Genomic DNA, 23,100 nt, shown 5'->3' with positions numbered 1-23,100 from the left:
AGCTGTGCATAGTAAAGCAAGTAAAGCATTAAAATAGTTTTTTAACTTGGCGATTAGAACCTCTGACGTAAATGACGGAAACTGAATTTCGATTTTGACAGATTTCCGTCATTTGACAGAAAACTAGCGCCCCTGCCCATGTCAATAAAGCTCCATTGAAATTATAAATTGAGAAGGAGACAGACAGACAGAGAGAGAGAGCGGAAGAAACAGAGGGAGAGAGACAGTGAGAAAGGATGATGCAGACAGACAGAGGGAGAGAGAGACAGAGAGGGAGAGAGATAGGCAGACATGGAGAGCTGTCTTTTCTCTTTAAGTCTATAAAAATAATGCTATAAAAGTATATAAAAATAAAAGTAATTAATTCTTTCATCAAAACAGATCTTGTAGCTGAATTTTCAGGTCTCCTTTTTAAGAAAATCCTCACAAAATCAACAGTAATAATAATATTAAAGCAAACAGAACTCCGGTATCGGATCGGAAAAGTATCGGTAGCGGAGCTCAGTCTGATTCATTAACAAGATATTAAATCAACCATAGACATACAACCCCAATTCTAATGAAGTTGGGACGTTGTGTAAAATGTAAATAAAAACAGAATACAATGATTTGCAAATCCTCTTCAACCTATATTGAATTGAATACACCACAAAGACAAGATATTTAATGTTCAAACTGATAAACTTTTTTGTTTTTGTGCAAATATTTGCTCATTTTGAAATGGATGCCTGCAACACGTTTCAAAAAAACTGGGACAGTGGTATGTTAACCACTGTGTTACATCACCTTTCCTTCTAACAACACTCTAAGCATTTGGGAACTGAGTTCACTAATTGTTGAAGCTTTGTAGGTGGAATTCTTTCCCATTTTTGCTTGATGTACAACTTCAGTTGTTCAACAGTCCAGGGTCTCTGTTCATTGGAATTGGGGTTGTACAATATAAAGTAATAATATAGTAACAAATACTTATTATAGTACAACGGTAATTCCATTGAAGTTGGGACGTTGTCTGAAATGTAAATAAAAACAGAATACAATGATTTGCAAATCCTGTTCAACAGTGTGGCTTCATAGTAAAAGAGTGTGGGTACTAGTTTGGCCTGCCTGCAGTCCAGACCTGTCGCCCATTGAAAATGTGTGGCGGATTATGAAGCGCAAAATACGACAATGGAGACCCCGGACTGTTGAACAACTGAAGTCTTATATCAAGCCAGAATGGGAAAGAATTCCACCTACAAAGCTTCAACAATTAGTGAACTCAGTTCCCAAATGCTTAGAGTGTTGTTAGAAGGAAAGGTGATGTAACACAGTGGTAAACATACCACTGTCCCAGCTTTTTGGAAATGTGTTGCAGGCATCCATTTCAAAATGAGCAAATATTTGCACAAAAACAAAGTGTATCAGTTTGAAGATTAAATATCTTGTCTTTATGGTGTATACAATTGAATATAGGCTAAAGAGGATTTGCAAATCATTGTATTCTGTTTTTATTTACATTTTACACAACATCCCAACTTCAATGGAATTGGGGTTGTATGTCTATGGTCGATTTAATATCTTGTTTAATGAATCAGATTGAGCTCCGCTGTGTGTGTACACTGCACACTGAGGCAGTGACTTGTCATGCTCCAAAGGAGCATTTAGGTAGAACGCCAGTTCACAAGAGTGATTTTTCAGTCAATAATGGACGAACACAAAGTTAAAATGTGGATGACTGTGTGAAAGTGGTTGTGTGTTTAAAGCCGTTGAAGAAATAACTCCAGCGAAGCCGCGAAAAACAGTGCAGAGTTGTGCAGCAACACAGAAGGAGAGCGTGCAAAAGAATGATTCTGAAGTCATAACACAAAGTTAAAAGTTGTATCACGGTGACTTGTAAGCTGCAGAAGAAATAAAGAAATTTTTTTTTTTTTTTTTGGAAGTGATCCACAAGTTGCAGCAGCAGGTGTATACGAGGTCTGTTAGAAAAGTATCGGACCTTTTTATTTTTTGCAAAAACCTGATGGATTTGAATCACGTGTGCTTGCATGAGAAAACCTTGAACCTTCGTGCGCATGCGTGAACTTTTTCATGCCTGTCGATTGCGTCATTTCCTGGTAAGCAGCCTTGGTGTGGGATGTGTGCTGTGCGCTCAGCGGATTTTCATTTCAAGGAAAAAGATGGAACGACTGGAGCAGCGGTGCATCAAATTTTGCCAGAAACTGGGCGACAGCCAGGTGAAAACCATTCAGATGATTCAGACGGCTTTCGGTGATGATGCTATGGGCATCACACAGATTAAGGAGCAGTACAACCGGTTTAAAGACGTCCGCACAATGGTGGAGAGCGAGCCACGCTCCGGTCGGTCATCATCATTTCCAAAGTGAACACTGTGGTGATGTGGGACCGTCGTGTGACTATCCGAGAAATTGCGGAAGAGGTGGACATCAGCACTTTTTTGGTACTTTCCACTGTGACAGAAGATTTGGCCATGAAAAGAGTGGCGGTGAAATTCATGCTGCTGCTAATGGTGGAGCAAAAGCGCCTCCGTGTTGAAGTCTCACAGGACATGCTATGACATGCCCACCTCTTCCACAATTTCTCGGGTAGTCACACGACTGAAAAGCCACTGAAAGCCGTCTGAATCATCGGAATAGTTTCCACCTGGCTGTCGCCCAGTTTCTGGCAAAATTTGATGCGGCGCTGCTCCAGTCGTTCCGTCTTTTTCCTTGAAATGAAAATCTGCCGAGCGCACTACACATGTCCTCACACAAAGGCTGCTTACCAGAAAATGATGCAATCGACAGGCGTGAAAAAGTTCACGCATGCGCACGAAGGTTCAAGGTTTGCTCATGCAAGCACACGCGATTCAAATCCATCAGGTTTTTGCAAAAAATAAAAATGTCCGATACTTTTCTAACAGACCTCGCATAATTAAAGCAGCCACCTCATTGTGTATGCAGAATGGCAGCGCGCGTGCAAAAGAGTAATTTTGCAGAAGTAAACGGACAAACACAAAGTTAAAAGTGGGATCACGGTGTGAAAATGACTGTGTTTAAAGCCAGCAAGCCACGGATGGAAAGGAAGCCAGTGATAAGGAGTGCAGAGGCAGCACACTTTAAAGAGACCAGGTTTGGACCCAACCCATGCCTAAACGTCATGTTATCATGGCACTATCACAGCGCTACGTGGCTTAGCGTGGTTGATGCGAACCATTCAAGGTTCTAATGACAGGTCGGTCATGGCTCACTAGAGGCTGCTACGTGACACATGCGGGGTACAGAGAGGCACATAGAGGCACCTTAGTAGCAGATATGTGATAGATGAAAACGTGGGTCATTCTTCGAATAATCGTTGACACACCCATGCGTGGCTCATTATTCAGTGGGACCCAGGCTTTACATATATACCAGGGGTGGGCAACGAGGGCCGAGACACTGCATGTTTTCCTTGCAACCAATCACCTCAGCAGGTGGGTTGCTGATGAGCTTCTTCCTTGAACATAAACACCTGGTTGTCAATGAAATCACCTGCTGAAACATCTGAACATTAATGAAATCACCTGCTGAGGTGATTGGTAGCAAGGAAAACATGCAGTGTCTCGGCCCTCGTTGCCCACCCCTGGTATATATGTAAAGCCTGGGTCCCACTGACTAATGAGCCACGCATGGGTGTGTCAACCCTTCATGGCACATGATTGCCCACCCCTGATATATACAGTGTGCATGTGTGAGAGAGAATCTAATGTCAGACGTTAGACTCTACACAGTACTGTTGCGCACATACCCAGAAGCCCCTGTGTTTTGGGGCTGCTTATAATTTTGTTTGTAGCTGGCAAACCTATGAAACACAACTTTAGACTCTTATTGTAATACTATTTTTTTTTTTTTAAATCAAAAGGCAGTTGAGGCCAAAAATCTGCAGTGGGAGTCGACCCAAAGCCACAACACAAAATCTACCTTGAAAAGCCAATTTTTTATTTTTCACTGAATTTACACTTCCCCAAACAAATAAATCCTCCTTCATATTTCTTTCCATTTAAGACTTTTGAATGACTGATTTAAGCCATTTTAATACCAATTAAGACCTTAGTTTAAGATAAACAAATGCCTAAATGATTAACACACGTCTTTTAAGACCTCCAGGAGCATCGTTTGTAAGTTATTGGATGCATGTCAAAGGCATCGCTTTATCCAGATGCTGAAAGAAAAGGAGCATGCCTGTCTCAATAACGAGCACCACTCCTAACAGTAATAAAAGGAAACATTTAACATGTGAAAATGACTGTTTCGGTGTATACATACCCTCATGTTGGTAATATATTGCACAACATTGTTTAATTAACATAACTGGACTGCATTCATATAGTGCTTTTCTATCTACTGTATATCAGAAGCTTAAAGCACTTTACAGTAATGCCTCACATTCACTGTTGACACACACACACATACACACACTATCAGGGTACTGATACAAGGTGCTCACTACACAATGGGAGAAACTTAGGGATTAAGGACCTTGTTACCAAGGTAGAAGCTGCTCTTCCTGGTGTCCAAAATGAGCCTTTCACAAACATATAGGTGTCGGCAATATTTTTGCATCTGAAAACTTTTATTTACATTTTTAGATATTTATATTGTATACAGTACTTTTAAGCATTTGCATTTTAACCTCATTACATTTGTCTGTCACTCCCAGGTGTGCACATAGTGGTTGTGGAAGAAGGAAGTGATGCATTACTGAGCTGTTCTGCTGGCACTAAACAGAACATTGAGAAGGAGTTGTTTGATTGGAGGAAGGATAACGAGGATGTCTTCCTTTATAATGCTGGCTTGCACTACAATAATGGTGCTAAAGGACAAAATGAGAGGTTCTTCCACCGTGTTGAGCATTTTCCAGACGAGCTCAATGTTGGCAACGCCTCCATAATCATTAGCAAAGCAGTGATGTCCGATGATGGAAACTACACCTGTGTTTTCCCACATCTCCGGCCTGGTGAAGTGTTCCACATCAGGCTGATTGTTGGTGAGTGCTTTTGTCAAACTACTGTGTTCTCAAACTGTTATTTTATGTTGTTGCAGTTAACACACTGAAAGCTTTGTTGCAGTAATGTCTGATATGAAAACAAGCTCATATTCACTGAAGAAAAATATTAGTTGACCATTTTTGCACGTGTGAGGCAAACATTACCATTTCTGTTTATAATAATCAATTCATTAATTATTATAAGAACAGTACAAGCACCCAGACAGATAGCTGGTCCATCCCAGCATCTTAAAAGTCAGGTAAAAATGTGGACGTGTCCTTGGCCTTGCCCACTCCCTGGGGTGACACCCTCTCTACTTTTAAGATTAGGCTTAAAACTTTCCTTTTTGCTAAAGCTTATAGTTAGGGCTGGATCAGGTGACCCTGAACCATCCCTTAGTTATGCTGCTATAGACTTAGACTGCTGGGGGGTTCCCATGATGCACTGAGTGTTTCTTTCTCTTTTTGCTCTGTATGCACCACTCTGCATTTAATCATTAGTGATTGATCTCTGCTCCCCTCCACAGCATGTCTTTTTCCTGGTTCTCTCCCTCAGCCCCAACCAGTCCCAGCAGAAGACTGCCCCTCCCTGAGCCTGGTTCTGCTGGAGGTTTCTTCCTGTTAAAAGGGAGTTTTTCCTTCCCACTGTCGCCAAGTGCTTGCTCACAGGGGGTCGTTTTGACCGTTGGGGTTTTTCCGTAATTATTGTATGGCCTTGCCTTACAATATAAAGCGCCTTGGGGCAACTGTTTGTTGTGATTTGGCGCTATATAAATAATATTGATTTGATTTGGGGTCCTCTACACGGAGGCACCTGCATGCTGGATCATGTCCAGAGAAGGACATCACCAAATGTAAATTTCAAATCTAATTTATTAATTTCTATAGAGCCAATTCGTGATGAGATCACCTCAGGGCGCTTCACACAACACAATACCAAAAAACAGAAAATTTAATTTAAAAATTTAAGAACACAATAAAAACACAAAACCATAAGAGTGTACAAGAATTAAAACACATCATAGCAATAAAACTAATGATAAAACAAGGAAAACAAATGGGTCTTTAAACTTGACTAAAAGTCTCCACAGTATCCGACTGCTGTATGTGTGCCGGGAGATCATTCCATAGAGCTGGGGCACAGTAGGAGAAAGCTCTGTGACCGTCAGACTTTTTATTCACCCTAGGAACACATAAAAGTCCTGCACCCTGCGAACGCTGCACCTGAGCCGGTACGTAGGGCTTTACCAGGTCAGCCAGATAGGGAGGTGCAAGTCCATGAACAATTTTATAGGTCAGTAACAGTACCTTAAAATCCGATGTTGCAGCGACAGGAAGCCAGTGAAGGGATGCCAAAATGGGCGTAATATGTGTCAAAAGTCTGGCAGCAGCATTTTGAACCAGTTGAAGACTTTTAATGTTGGACTGCGGCAAACAAAATACAGCATTACAATAGTCCAATCTAGAAGAAACACATGCATGTATCTAGGGCTGCAGCAATCGATTATTTTAGTAATAGAGTATTCTATCGATTATTCTGCCGATTAATCGAGTTATCGGATAAAAAGTACTTTTACGTTTTTAAACATCAATAGTCCGGGGCTCTCCCTAAGCAATGGCACAATGTTGCTGGCCAAAGTGTTGACATTTTGCTGAAATGCCAATGGGATGTGGCTTTCTGTTTTGTTTTCTCCAACTTGTAAAATTTAACGATTTTTAAGTGTTTGTTAAAGTGTTTGTTTGTTTATAAAGGTTGATGGACTGGGTCCCTGCATGATTTTTCTTTTTTATCCCTCTTTCTCTGCAATTCAGCAGATGCATTTCAGCTGGAGGTTGAACATGCAAGCCTCGCAGTCTTTAAGTTACCGTTTTTGTGAAGCGTTATGTGTTGCCCAAAAAAGCGAAAATTAAGAAGCGACACACTTAGTGCGACTCTGAGGGAAACATAGAAGAAAGAGTGAACTTCTGCTGTTTGCATGAATGCTTACGAGAGAAAAAAAGACAGAAATGTGATTCATCTATAATATTCAAGACAGCAAAAGTTACTCCTCAGAGCTTGGCTCTCCACGTTTCGGGTAGCGCGCATTGTGCACAGTCCAGGAACGAACTGAAAGCCAAGTTAAAATGCAAGTAAGGTCTAAAGCATGTAAACCACCTCAAAAACAAAAACAAAACTATTCTAAAATGGAATAACCATATCGCCACCTGTTACCACCACCTGTTAATACAACCCCTGGCAAAAATTATGGAATCACTGGCCTCGGAGGATGTTCATTCAGTTGTTTAATTTTGTAGAAAAAAAGCAGATCACAGACATGACACAAAACTAAAGTCATTTCAAATGGCAACTTTCTGGCTTTAAGAAACACTATAAGAAATCAGGAAAAAAAATTGTGGCAGTCAGTAACGGTTACTTTTTTAGACCAAGCAGAGGGAAAAAAATATGGACTCACTCAATTCTGAGGAATAAATTATGGAATCATGAAAAACAAAAGGACGCTCCAACACATCACTAGTATTTTGTTGCACCACGTCTGGCTTTTATAACAGCTTGCAGTCTCTGAGGCATGGACTTAATGAGTGACAAACAGTACTCTTCATCAATCTGGCTCCAACTTTCTCTGATTGCTGTTGCCAGATCAGTTTTGCAGGTTGGAGCCTTGTCATGGACCATTTTCTTCAACTTCCACCAAAGATTTTCAATTGGATTAAGAGCCGGACTATTTGCAGGCCATGACATTGACCCTATGTGTCTTTTTGCAAGGAATGTTTTCACAGTTTTTGCTCTATGGCAAGATGCATTAGCATCTTGAAAAATGATTTCATCATCCCCAAACATCCTTTCAATTGATGGGATAAGAAAAGTGTCCAAAATATCAACATAAACTTGTGCATTTATTGATGATGTAATGACAGCAATCTCCCCAGTGCCTTTACCTGACATGCAGCCCCATATCATCAATGACTGTGGAAATGTACATGTTCTCTTCAGGCAGTCATCTTTATAAATCTCATTGGAACGGCACCAAACAAAAGTTCCAGCATCATCACCTTGCCCAGTGCAGATTCGAGATTCATCACTGAATATGACTTTCATCCAGTCATCCACAGTCCACGATTGCTTTTCCTTAGCCCATTGTAACCTTGTTTTTTTCTGTTTAGGTGTTAATGATGGCTTTTGTTTAGCTTTTCTGTATGTAAATCCCATTTCCTTTAGGCGGTTTCTTACAGTTCGTTCACAGACATTGACTCCAGTTTCCTCCCATTCATTCCTCATTTGTTTTGTTGTGCATTTTCGATTTTTGAGACATATTGCTTTAAGTTTTCTGTCTTGACACTTTGATGTCTTCCTTGGTCTACCAGTATGTTTGCCTTTAACAACCTTCCCATGTTGTTTGTATTTGGTCCAGAGTTTAGACACAGCTGACTGTGAACAACCAACATCTTTTACAACACTGCGTGATGATTTACCCTCTTTTAAGAGTTTGATAATCCTCTCCTTTGTTTCAATTGACATCTCTCGTGTTGGAGCCATGATTCATGTCAGTCCACTTGGTGCAACAGCTCTCCAAGGTGTGATCACTCCTTTTTAGATGCAGACTAATGAGCAGATCTTATTTGATGCAGGTGTTAGTTTTGGGGATGAAAATTTACAGGGTGATTCCATAATTTATTCCTCAGAATTGAGTGACTCCATATTTTTTTCCCTCTGCTTGGTCTAAAAAAGTAACCGTTACTGACTGCCACAATTTTTTTTTTCCTGATTTCTTATAGTGTTTCTTAAAGCCAGAAAGTTGCCATTTGAAATGACTTTAGTTTTGTGTCATGTCTGTGATCTGCTTGTTTTCTACAAAATTAAACAACTGAATGAACATCCTCCGAGGCCGGTGATTCCATAATTATTGCCAGGGGTTGTATGTATTACTAAACATATTTACCTGAAAAAAGCTGTAACCCAAAATTACCCCCACCACCACCCACACAAAAATGTCTGAATTCTAGAAGCTCTGAAATGCAATCTGGGACTATTACAGACAATAACCTGCAGTGAGTGCAGCATTAATTTTAATGAGGAAAAACACAACTTTCCTTATTCAAATTCACTCCAGTAATATTCTACTCTTACTAAGAAGCAGCAGTTTTCTAGCTTGGCAGATAGTTCTGGAGGAAATCACTGAAGTAATTGACAAACTGAAAATATGGTTTGACAAATTGTCATTAAACTTAAATAAAACAGGGATGAAGTGGAGGTGTAAGAGTCACTTGGTGTTCACAGAACATTTATTTCTATATTTATTTATGTTCATTATTAGTTGGTTTTATATTTTCTGTTGTGTTTTTATCAGGTCCTCTGTCTCTTTCTCTAAAATTGTATTGTAGCATTATTAGTTATTATTACTATTATTTTTGTTGTTGCTGTTATTATTATTATTATTATTATTAATAATAATATCTAAACAAAAAAAAAAAAAAAAATACAATTTGTAATACATTTGACTCTTCTACAACAGCAAACGCTGAGCCATTAATTATTATACAGAAAACAAATGCACACAAACGTGCTGAGATGCGAACAGCTTAATGCTAACTTTAACATTGAAAATACCAAAGACACGCTAACGTGTTAGCATCGGTCCCGTTTTTAAGTTATAAAATACATCTATCAACTGTTTCAGAAGACCACAACAGGTCAGTTTAACATAAAAGGGTAAATATTTCTCACAGACATGGGCTCTTTGGGTTTTAGTGGGGAAAAATTAAGATAAAGCGAAATAAAACAAACGAAGCAGTGGGTCAGATCAATGCTTCATTGCTTCAAGCTTCAAAGAAGAGCCGCGCTGCAGAAACAGTTGATTACAGACCCTGCAGGGGTTCTGTAATCAACGTAGAGACATGATCATTTTCCCTATAAACACCCCCAAAAACAACAGCCACTCTGAAGGACCAATAAGGGAACCGTTAAGCAAAAAGGCTATTGATGTCGGTGGATCGAATTGTTTCTTAAGGATACCCGAAGAGAATCGGGTTTCGATACCCAACCTTACTAAGCATTACATTTATCATACATACAACAATACCAAAATATCACAGAATTTACTTGTTTAAATGATATCAGCGTTAAATTATTGCCATACCTGTATTTATCTTGTGTAATATTGGAAATGATGAGAAACTGACGAGGTAGAAAATTTGTTGTGAACGATGCTATGAGATTTGGCGTGGGAAGCAGGCAGGAAATTGTCTGGAACATCGAGACATTGCGCATTTACTACCTTCACAACAGCGTTCTTTCAGACGGCAAGAATTTACAAAAAGACGGAAAACCGCCCAATGACAGCGAATAAGCATCCTTGTTTGTCAGTGTAGCCAGTGACGGAGCTGTGACTCGCCCGATCTGACAGCCCTCACACCGGGTAGAGAGCAGCCAGAAGCCGGGTCAATAGTCACTCCTCACGTAGAGCAGACAGTGTGTTTCTGAAAAAATAGACAAACACACTGCTTCGCTTTAAATGCGCAGTAAGTCTATTTCAAATGATCACCGTGGACCGTCTTTCTCTTAAAAGGCTTTATTTTACTCTGTCACATTGGAAAGCGATAGCGTCTTTGCTAATTTGATTAGCTGCTATGCTCTAGTCTTCTTCTGTTATTCTTCTGGGGATGTTGCAGTGCCCCACTCAGGCCTAGCATATGTAATGGAATTATTCGAGTCACTCGACTAATCATTTCAGCTCTACATGTATCAAAGTCTCAGCATCAGCCATAGACAGGATGGGATGAATCTTTGCCATATTTCGCAAATGGAAGAAAGCAGGCCTCATAATGTCTCTAATGTGGAGGTCAAAAGACAACGTAGGTTTGAAAATTACCCCAAGATTCCTCACTTTGTCCATATGATGTATAACACACGAACCTAAGCTAAGTGCCAGCTGGTCAAATTGATGCCAGTGTCTTGCTGGACCAAGAACCATCATTTCAGTCTTATCAGAGTTTAAAAGTAGGAAGTTACTAGACGTCCAACTTCTCACTGAAGCAAGGCAATCTAAAGATTTTATGTGAATGAGATTACCAGCAATTATTTGAATTGAATTGAATTTATTAGGCACATATTTGCTTAACAAAAATACTTTGTACACAAACAAACAAAACTCACAAAGTAGTTAAAAGAAAACAATGTACATAGTGCCCAAAAGGTGTAGGCGTAGGCACATCAAATCCACGCACCTCCTCACGCTGTCTTTTTCTCTATGCAGTCGATGCTTTTTCTTCAAGACCTGCCCATTCTCCTTTCTCCACTTTGAAAGAAATCCAACTATTGAACTAAAATCATGTAAACCACGCTGATTATCACATGACTGAAGTGCATGTAAATATGACTTATTGGATTATTACTGTTATCTGATTATTTCCAGTAATCAGATTGTTATGGTCATATAAACATGCTTTTGGACTTCATTTACATCAATTACGAAGAAATACAAACAGTACAGTACTCTATGGTAAATCTGTGTGAAGTAGCCAGTTCTCAAAAAGTAAGTGACCTTGCAAGAATGAGATGAGTGATGAAAGCCACCCAGACAACCCAGGCCTCTATACTTAGCCCTAGAAGTCACTTGGCATGTCGGGAAAGTTGGGGGTCACATCTACTTGCCACATGGCGAGTAAACCAATTTAGCCAAAAAATTCAAACATATACTCTGTCCATCCGTCCGTGTGTGTGTGTGAGTATATACACTGTATATGGTGTCAGAGTCCCAATCAGATACTTGGGTTTTAGGTTTTATTAGATATTGTACTAGCACAGAAACATATTGCAAGCAAATTAAAAATCTATCTATGGTGCATGTTTGACAAGTTAACAGCTCTGCCATGCACTGGGGGATCATATTTCATAAAAGTTACTCCTCTCAGTTAAATTTTTTTTTTTCAAGGTGAAGTTTTTTATATTGTTCCTCAATTCTACATAGCACAGAATTGTCAGAGTAGAAGTAGGACACTCACCGTAATACTGATTGAATGTTTTAGTTGTTTATATACATACACACACACATAAACCACACAATCTTATGGTATCGCCCAAATATGAAAGCTGCTGACAGCCCATAGTCAGACCTGTTCACTTCACCTCCATGAAAAACCTGCTAACAGATGGTCTGGTCATTAGCTGGTAAGCTTTCAATCTGTGTTTTTTACGATGCCGTTTAGATATTTATGGAGTATGTTCATGTCCGACTTGGTTTTTTCTAATCATGTTTTTAGCTTTCTGGTTTGTAACGAATGTGATTGGCATTCCAGACCGACTGGCATAGTAACCGGTCTGATATATCAGACCAGAAATCAGCCAATCAGACCGCTCGTGGCGCTGCAGCCATATAATAATAGCTTTTAGTTCCATATACACAACTGCAACACTGCAGTTTCTATTCCAAATCAAAACATGAAGAGCTACTATGACAAGTGTGTGTGATTGAACTAGAACTTGGAAACGGTATCAACCAGTATCCTCTGTTTGGGTGTTATTGTTGGGACAGAAAACCCAAATCTGTGCATAGCATGAATGAAATCCCTAATTTTGACTTGGACACAGTTAAATGCAACACATACTGTAGAATCAGTGACATAATTAAAAATCGGGACTCACCACCTGTAATTATTTTCTGATTTGTCTTTTAACACAGCTTGAACTGAAAGAAATTGAAAGAAATTAAACAAGTTATTACATTACCAATGAAACAAGACTTACATGTAATATATAGTGCTGTGAAGATGTTAGTGCACCCTTGAACTTTTACGTTTGAATTTTTATGACATCAAAAAAGTTATACAGTTATAGAATCTGAGTAAAAACCACAATGAGTTAAGTGGTGTAGAGGAGGATTTTCTTAAAAAGAAGACTTGAAGGTTCAGCTACATCAGAGATGCAAGCCCAGATTTGATCTGCTTTGTTGAGAGAAAATTCTTCTCTGCTCCACTTCACTATGAAGCTGTGAATGGTGATGCAAAATACAAAACTTGCACTATGCACAATTTCTTCAACTGCAGCTACAGAAGTCTATAACTTCTTCTGGGTGTTACGGTTTGATATTAACTCTTGTTTGTGTGCCTTTGGAGAGTGGACGGTGCTATCAGACTAATGCCCCATGCCACTCTCTTGCCCGACATGGCATGTTCATTTTCACCCAGATTTCCGAATGAAATCTGGTCAAAACCCAACATATTTCAGTGATGTTGTGGCAGACATGTTTTTCTGATCGACTGATTTAGGATAAATGAAACCAGATTCTCCAAGTCGATTTTTAAAAATGGGGTTAAACCGTTTTTAATTCAAGAGTTGGCCTAGCAAGCTGAGAACAAATTTATTTATTACTAGTTATTTTTTCTATTATTGTGTGTTACTTAATCACTAGTCATATTGATTTTTGCACATATTATATGTATGCTTGCAGTGTTTATTTGTGATATACCTACAGTTGTGTTCAAAATAACAGCAGTGTGTTTAAAAAAAAAAGTGAGTAAAGCTCAGATGCAAATGCATTGGGAACACTGCACATTCTGTTCCAAATCAAAACATCAAGAAAAATGTATCAAATTTGTTATTACTTTACATAAAGTGAATAAAAAGGAATTGTTGTGAAAGTGTCGTGACACGGACCCACAACAGGGGGCGTTAATGAACGGACAATGGATAAGCCAAAAAGTAACAATTTAATGTTGTGAATCGCACAACAACGTACAGACAATAACAATATGGTGGACTGTCAATCATACACCAGGTGACGTGTGGGCAGGCTCGACGATAGAAGACGCCTGGAGAGAGAAGAGCTGGATCCCCACACAGCTTCCAACACCAACGGAGCTGAAGAACACCGGAGCCGCCAAGCCCTGCGCCCCAGGTGGCCGCTGTCTTCAGCAGTCAGACCCGGTACTGCTGGCAGAGAACAGAGACAGTCCAGATGAGTGTGAGTTCGCACACTCAGTAATCCCACAGTCTGTATTAAGTAAAGGAGGGAAAACCTCCACCTCCAATCACACACACTCGTGCAGCTCCTGGTCAACCACTTATCTGAGTTGGGGTGTGAGGCGAAGCCGTCACTGTCACACCAAACGCCAATCCTCCAGATAAGGAAAAAACTCCAGGAAAACGGCTGAAAATAGAAGTTCAGGTTAAACACACACAGTGTCAGGCAGCAGAGAAATTACCTGAATGGTAGTTGATTTCTCGGCGAGGAGGTGGAGTTGCAGTCCGGTCTTTGTAGTGGTGGTGATGGGTGACAGCTTGTGTTGATTAATGACAGCTGTCACCTCCTGCAAAGCCGACGCCCTCTCGTGCTTGAAGCCCGCACTTCAAGCAGGGCGCCATCTTGTGGTGGTGGGCCAACAGTACCTCCTCTTCAGCGGCCCACAAAACAGGAATGGCTGTTCAAAAAAATAGACTACATTTTTCTTTTTGTGTCTCCTGTTCCACCCTTACAGGTGGAACCTATTTAAGGACGAAGGCAGCAAAGCTAAATTTTCAAGCATTTTTCACTTTATACAGTAAATGTTGGAGTTTGTACAGGCACTGCTATTTTTTCTAACAGTCTAATATTCCTTTTTATTTGCTTTCTGTGAAGTATTAACAAATTTGATACATTTTCTTTGTTTTGATTTGGAATAGAATGTGCAGTGTTCACAATGCATTTGCATGTATAGAAATAAAATTTATTATTAGGATTTTGAGCTTTACTCACTTCTTTAAACACGCTATTATTTTGAACACAACTGTATGTACAAAATGTCTTTAAAAGTGGGTCTTTACTCTGTAAGTGGGTTGGGGGACTGTTCCTAGAGTCCCTTACTTGACAGTAGCGACACGACAAGTCGAAGAAAAAACGGTGACGTGACTCCAAAATAGCGTTCGCTGTTAATGTATCTGCATGTAAATCCAGCTATTTTATTTATTTATTCACTGAAAATGCCAGGTTGTCGTGTGTTTGGAGGCACAAATAGACACAAGAAGAGCTTCAACATTTACAGATTCCCTTCAGATCTGAACAGAAGAAAAACTGGGAAAATAAAGTCAGCTGTGTTGGGTGGAAGCCGACATCATCGTCAAAGTTTTGAGAGGTAAATTCACCTAAAACTCACCTAAACCGTCATCGTATAAACAGCAGAAAAAGTCCCACTGTTTTTGTATTGTTTTCCATGTTATAAACACCGTATATAACAGATTTTGTATAACAGATTTTTCACTCACATCGGATAAAATATCCCATCCGATCGCAATGCATTTCCATTAAAAACCCCTCACATCTGGGACCGGAGTCATTCCCGTGATTAAAAGCCCGACTGTCTATTTTTTTACACACCATGTTCAGACTCGGACCTGCAGCCTGACATTAAATCAGACACAAAAGGCTGTGATTTGACACTTTTCTGCTTTCACTGTTTCATCTGCCATCATATTATAATAGTTTTTAAAGTGCGCACGCTGATTACAAATGGATCACAAAAGTCTGCAACTTTACAGCACAAAGTCGGTAAAAGAGGAAAATGTACAGCTTACCTTTGATTTGGAGGTGATGACTGCAGAAAGAAAAACTTGTTGAGGGTCAAATTAATCCATAATAAAGCATAATCCAGCAATGGGGAACTTTAAAACCGTCACGCACGTCAGTGTCATGACATGGAGTTACAGAGTTACAGAGGCATAAATCAGGCTTAAAATTAATTAATTAAATCGTCAAAATGTAAATTTGACAGCTTAACTATTTTTTATTTTTATTTTGATGGTACCTGTACCTGGATGTGTTGCTGTGTGTGGTTAAATGATTTTTTAAAAAATGTTGAAAACACAAAAAGTTCATTCAGTAGTTCAACACAGTTGGACCCAAATTGGTGCCATGTTCTGAGTTGACACTACTCTCTCAATTAAGGGACTGTACCTGTTCCCACTCCTCACCCCGCTGCCTACTCCCATGTCACAGATGGTCACAGTCTGTGGGCAGGAAGAAAACCCACACACAGACTTATGTTTACTCATGTGTAAAGTGCTACAGCGAGACGTTTCCATCCAGAGAGTTTTTCACTCTGGAGTTTTCTCATCACCCATTGGTTCAATTGCATCATGTGATTTTAAGGCACACTCTGATTGGCTATCGGTTCCATTTCAGCTCTGCTCTTAGAATCAGGGGTGGCATTTATTGCTTATACATTTGGATTACATCTTAATTTCATGTTCTATCATGCCTCTATCACCGGGCCAGATCGTGCTAGAATGTAACAAGCCTTTTCATGAAAATGATACGTTAAAGTGACGTCTGCACGCCAATGATTATGATGCTTAGAATTCAGTGTAGCATCAAATGAAGCATTTAATCCAGACTTTACAACTTCAACCCTTAAATGAAATCATTCTGGCACTGCTGTCTGGCTCTGTTTTTTTTTTTTTGTTTTTTTTTCCCCCAATAATAACATTACGTTATGGATAGCTCTCTTACTCCACTGTAAGTGAGGCGATATGAAGAAGTACTTCATAAGAGTTGGACTTAGCCAGTGCATGCTTCAAATACCAAGATGCAAATGAATTTAAACCTTCTTTGATCACCCTGGATCTGATCAATGGCAGAGTCTTTGCCATTCGGGTTATTCTTCGATCCATCTGAATGGCGGGTTTCTGTTTTCTTCCACGTCTTTCTTGTTTTTGTTGCCATTTTAATATATTTTATAATATGAGATAATTTTAGCTGAGCAGTCTATCATTTTCTGCACTTCTTCATATGTTTTCCCCTCTACATTCAAGTTTTTAATTAAAGTACACTGTTCTTCTGAACAATGTTTGGAACGGCCCATTTTATACTCATTTTATACTTTCCAGAGAAATGCACAACAACCAACATGAACATTTGCAGCCTCTGTCCTTAAATAAGGGCCCCTGTAAGGGTGCTGTTATTTTGAACACAGCTGTAGGTATATCACAGATAAACATAGGAACCATATATGATATGACATCTGCAATAATAATTTGAAACAAAAAAGTTCAGTATGACTCGTGATTAAGTAACACACAGTAATAGATAAAAGTAAATAGTAATAAATAAACTGGTTCTCAGTTCATTGGGCCAACTCTTGAAATAAAAACACTTTCACCCCATTTTTAAAAATTGACTTAGAGAATCTGGTTTAATTGATCCTAAATCAGTCAAGCAGAAAAACACTTCTGCCACCCCAGGAACATCACTGAAATATGTTGGTTTTTGACCAGATTTAATTCAAAATGCGGGTGAAAATGAACATGCCACGTCACGCAAGAGAGCGGCATGGAGCAATGTCGAGCGGACAACTGTTACTACTGAGCCATAAAATTCTGAAGAAGTTATAGACGTCTGTGGCTGCAATTGAAGGAATCGTGCATAGTGCAAGTTTTGTATTTTGCATTACCATTCACAGCTTCATAGTGAAGTGGAGCAGAGAAGAATTTTCTACCACCAAAATAGATCATATCTAGGCTTACATCTCTGATGTGCATTGTAGCTGAACCTTGGAGTCTTCTTTTTAAGAAACTCTTCCTCTATACCACTAAATCGTGAAGCTGTGTAACTTATTTTTTGATGCCATTAAAATTCAAAGAGGTAAAGGTTCAAGGGTGCACTAATGTCTTCACACCACTGTATATTATCATCTACATCAGTCTGGTGTCATTGGTAATGTAATAAGTTGTTTAATTTCTCTTTCAGTTCAAGCTGTGTTAAAAGACAAATCAGAAGAGATTCCTGGCGGTGAGTCCTGTTTTTTTTTTTTAAATTTATATATATATATAATTGATTCTAGAGTACGTGTTGCATTTAACTGCACCCAAGTCAAAAATTATACCCCATCACACGAGGGGCCGAATGAGACCGAATCCCATCCGAATAAAAATTCGATCCACATTTGGTAGGCACCGAGGTGCATTTGCAGCCGTCAGACAGCATTCTGAGTGCAGTCTGAACAGTTGGGGACAGTCGTGCGGCTGCTTCCAATGTTTTGCTCATGTTCAAAACATTTGTGGTGCATCTGAAGTGGAGAAACTATTGAACAGCAGTCGAGGTGCCATCGCACCACAGTCTGACTGCATTCTAAACACTTGGAAGACAAAAAAACAGCATTCTGATCACATTTGGGGGACGTTCGGCATGTTTCTGCCTTGACCGAATATCCCAAATGCGACTGAACGCATCTCGAGTGCTGCTGGATTATATTTCCTCAACCCGCAATTGTATCTCACTGGTACAGCAAAGTAAGTGCATTTGTCATATTCTCACTGCATTTTGACAGCTGTCTGGGTGATCCTAATGTGTTCCACTAACTGTTGTAATTGTACTGCGTTCAGAAGCTCATGTACACGGCACGTGCATAAGACAGTCAGGGCAGGTAAGAGCACAGTCTGGGTATTTGGACGGCTGTTCTCCGTAATTCTTACCCACCCACCCCCGATGTGTGGCATGAATCGTGTTTTTTACATTCTACCTGATTTGGCTTGGCTCACGCTCATTCATACTAAGTGTGATGGGGGGTGTCTTAGGGATTATGTTCGTGCTATGCACTGATTTGGGGTTTTCTGTCCCAACAATAACACCCACACAGATGATACTGGTTGATACCGTTTCCGAGTTCTAGTTCATTCAGTTACAAGGTCCAAATTTAAAGGCACACACTTGTCACAAAGTCAACCCAGCAGCAGCCTTCACAGTCTCTGCTTCTCTCCCATTACAGAGACTGAAGGCATCTCAAACTTTAAACTCTTTCAGTACAGTTTGGAAAACGAGATGAGAACTTGTATGTCGTACACCCCCTGTGTAGCATGGGTTTATTTTTTCTTCCTATGACTCATCCCAGTTGAAGTTTATATTCTACAGTACTTCCACAGCAATGCACACATTACAAATGTAGAGATCAGTGAAATTATTAGTCACTGACAATTCTCGTGCAACAAGTACTATCCCGTTAGCAATTCTACCATCTAAGAGTTCACTTTTTTCATAACAATAGTCATGTTAAATTATTGTTTTCAGTCAAGACTGAGCCTCTGTTCCCCTTTGACAATGGCATATACAGTGGCTTGCAAAAGTATTCAGCCCTTTGGTATTTCACCCATTTTAATTGATTTATCCAATCCAATCCACTTTATTCATATAGCAAATTTAATAACAAAGACGTTCCAAAGTGCTGCACATAGAATCACGATAGATAAAACCCAAATAGTCAAGAAATAAATTAAAAATAAGAAAATTAACAATAAAAATAAGTAGAATATGCAAGATAAATAAATAAATACATACAGCATACAAAAGATAAAAGCAATACAATCTACCAAAAATAAAAACAAAACCAATAAAACAGAGGAACACACAACTCGTGCAGTGTTAAAAACCAGAGAATAAAAGTGGGTCTTCAGACGAGACTTAAAACACTCCACTGTTCGGACATGGAGGGGCAGAGCGTTCCAAAGTGTGGGGCCAGCCACAGAGAAAGCCCTGTCTCCCCTGGTTTTAAGTCTCGTATTGGGTACCACGAGTTGGAAATGGCCCTCAGACCTCAGCACGCGCCGGAGAGTAAATTTGTAGGAGGTCAGTGATGTGTTGAGGGGCCATTCCATTCAAAGCTTTAAAAACAAATCTTAAAATCAATTCTAAAATTAATAGGAAGCCAGTGCAAAGATGCAAGAATTGGGGTTATGTGCTCATGCTTCCAGGTCCCTGTTAAAAGTTGCGCTGCAGCTTCTGGACTAACTGCAAACGGGAAAGAGCCCGTTGGCTAATGCCGAAATAAAGTGCGTTACAGTAGTCCAGACGACTTGAAGTAAAAGAGTGCACAACTTGTTCAAAAAGGTTAGAAGATAAAAACGGTTTTACCTTTGATAAAAGGTGAAGATGATAAAAGCACGATTTCAAAACACCATTGATTTGTTTATCAAATTTAAAATCGCTGTCTATGGTGACACCAAGGCTGGTGACTTTGGGACGTACAAAATTCTTGAAAGGTCCCAAGTCAACAAGGGCAGTTCCAAACAACATAACCTCTGTCTTGCCCTCATTAAGTTTCAAAAAATTCTGTGACAACCAAGCCCTGACGTCACACAGACAGTCGAGTAGGGCTGTCAGGGGGCAAAGGCTGTTTGTATCGATACGAATGTAGATTTGACAATCATCAGCATAAAAATGATAGGCCACGTCATGTTTTTTAAAAATCTCTCTGAGTGGGAGGAGATAAAGAGCAAAGAGGATGGGTCCCAGGATAGAACCCTGGGGGACTCCACAATGAAGAGGAGCTGAAGACGAGGTGGATTCCCCCAGCCTGACGGAGAAAGACCTCTCCGACAGGTAGGACCTAAACCACTCCAGAACAGTCCCCCTGACACCCACACAGTCTCTCAGGCGGTCTAAAAGAATTGTGTGGTCGACTGTTATAGATAATTATAGTGGGCGATTTTAACATCCACACAGATGCTGAGAATGACAGCCTCAACACTGCATTTAATCTATTATTAGACTCTATTGGCTTTGCTCAAAATGTAAATGAGTCCACCCACCACTTTAATCATATCTTAGATCTTGTTCTGACTTATGGTATGGAAATAGAAGACTTAACAGTATTCCCTGAAAACTCCCTTCTGTCTGATCATTTCTTAATAACATTTACATTTACTCTGATGGACTACCCAGCAGTGGGGAATAAGTTTCATTACACTAGAAGTCTTTCAGAAAGCGCTGTAACTAGGTTTAAGGATATGATTCCTTCTTTATGTTCTCTAATGCCATATACCAACACAGTGCAGAGTAGCTACCTAAACTCTGTAAGTGAGATAGAGTATCTCGTCAATAGTTTTACATCCTCATTGAAGACAACTTTGGATGCTGTAGCTCCTCTGAAAAAGAGAGCTTTAAATCAGAAGTGCCTGACTCCGTGGTATAACTCACAAACTCGTAGCTTAAAGCAGATAACCCGTAAGTTGGAGAGGAAATGGCGTCTCACTAATTTAGAAGATCTTCACTTAGCCTGGAAAAAGAGTCTGTTGCTCTATAAAAAAGCCCTCCGTAAAGCTAGGACATCTTTCTACTCATCACTAATTGAAGAAAATAAGAACAACCCCAGGTTTCTTTTCAGCACTGTAGCCAGGCTGACAAAGAGTCAGAGCTCTATTGAGCTGAGTATTCCATTAACTTTAACTAGTAATGACTTCATGACTTTCTTTGCTAACAAAATTTTAACTATTAGAGAAAAAATTACTCATAACAATCCCAAAGACGTATCGTTATCTTTGGCTGCTTTCAGTGATGCCGGTATTTGGTTAGACTCTTTCTCTCCGATTGTTCTGTCTGAGTTATTTTCATTAGTTACTTCATCCAAACCATCAACATGTCTATTAGACCCCATTCCTACCAGGCTGCTCAATGAAGCCCTACCATTATTTAATGCTTCGATCTTAAATATGATCAATCTATCTTTGTTAGTTGGCTATGTACCACAGGCTTTTAAGGTGGCAGTAATTAAACCATTACTTAAAAAGCCATCACTTGACCCAGCTATCTTAGCTAATTATAGGCCAATCTCCAACCTTCCTTTTCTCTCAAAAATTCTTGAAAGGGTAGTTGTAAAACAGCTAACTGATCATCTGCAGAGGAATGGTCTATTTGAAGAGTTTCAGTCAGGTTTTAGAATTCATCATAGTACAGAAACAGCATTAGTGAAGGTTACAAATGATCTTTTTATGGCCTCGGACAGTGGACTCATCTCTGTGCTTGTTCTGTTAGACCTCAGTGCTGCTTTTGATACTGTTGTTCCACAAGGTTCTGTGCTAGGACCAATTTTATTCACTTTATACATGCTTCCCTTAGGCAGTATTATTAGACGGTATTGCTTAAATTTTCATTGCTACGCAGATGATACCCAGCTTTATCTATCCATGAAGCCAGAGGACACACACCAATTAGCTAAACTGCAGGATTGTCTTACAGACATAAAGACATGGATGACCTCTAATTTCCTGCTTTTAAACTCAGATAAAACTGAAGTTATTGTACTTGGCCCCACAAATCTTAGAAACATGGTGTCTAACCAGATCCTTACTCTGGATGGCATTACCCTGACCTCTAGTAATACTGTGAGAAATCTTGGAGTCATTTTTGATCAGGATATGTCATTCAAAGCGCATATTAAACAAATATGTAGGACTGCTTTTTTGCATTTACGCAATATCTCTAAAATTAGAAAGGTCTTGTCTCAGAGTGATGCTGAAAAACTAATTCATGCATTTATTTCCTCTAGGCTGGACTATTGTAATTCATTATTATCAGGTTGTCCTAAAAGTTCCCTAAAAAGCCTTCAGTTAATTCAAAATGCTGCAGCTAGAGTACTGACGGGGACTAGAAGGAGAGAGCATATCTCACCCATATTGGCCTCTCTTCATTGGCTTCCTGTTAATTCTAGAATAGAATTTAAAATTCTTCTTCTTACTTATAAGGTTTTGAATAATCAGGTCCCATCTTATCTTAGGGACCTCGTAGTACCATATCACCCCAATAGAGCGCTTCGCTCTCAGACTGCAGGCTTACTTGTAGTTCCTAGGGTTTGTAAGAGTAGAATGGGAGGCAGAGCCTTCAGCTTTCAGGCTCCTCTCCTGTGGAACCAGCTCCCAATTCAGATCAGGGAGACAGACACCCTCTCTACTTTTAAGATTAGGCTTAAAACTTTCCTTTTTGCTAAAGCTTATAGTTAGGGCTGGATCAGGTGACCCTGAACCATCCCTTAGTTATGCTGCTATAGATGTAGACTGCTGGGGGGTTCCCATGATGCACTGTTTCTTTCTCTTTTTGCTCTGTATGCACCACTCTGCATTTAATCATTAGTGATTGATCTCTGCTCCCCTCCACAGCATGTCTTTTTCCTGGTTCTCTCCCTCAGCCCCAACCAGTCCCAGCAGAAGACTGCCCCTCCCTGAGCCTAGTTCTGCTGGAGGTTTCTTCCTGTTAAAAGGGAGTTTTTCCTTCCCACTGTAGCCAAGTGCTTGCTCACAGGGGGTCGTTTTGACCGTTGGGGTTTTACATAATTATTGTATGGCCTTGCCTTGCAATATAAAGCGCC

At 39.8% G+C, this 23,100-nt stretch overlaps 1 protein-coding gene and 1 long non-coding RNA gene across 2 annotated transcripts in view; one reads left to right on the top strand and one right to left on the bottom strand.

The window, feature by feature from the left end:
• Positions 1–23,100, bottom strand: part of LOC117506417 (dedicator of cytokinesis protein 3-like) — a 544,822-nt gene that overhangs the window by 105,739 nt on the left and 415,983 nt on the right. The gene's annotated exons all lie outside the window — the stretch shown is intronic.
• LOC117506425 lies at positions 4,918–7,155 on the top strand. The gene is made up of 3 exons (XR_004559463.1): positions 4,918–5,001; positions 6,270–6,275; positions 7,145–7,155. It is a non-coding gene; the product is annotated as an uncharacterized LOC117506425 (long non-coding RNA).

The sequence above is a fragment of the Thalassophryne amazonica genome, chromosome 3 (genome assembly GCF_902500255.1).
Source record: "Thalassophryne amazonica chromosome 3, fThaAma1.1, whole genome shotgun sequence".
Lineage (NCBI taxonomy): Eukaryota > Metazoa > Chordata > Actinopteri > Batrachoidiformes > Batrachoididae > Thalassophryne > Thalassophryne amazonica.
This window is presented reverse-complemented; position numbering and strand designations above follow the sequence as displayed.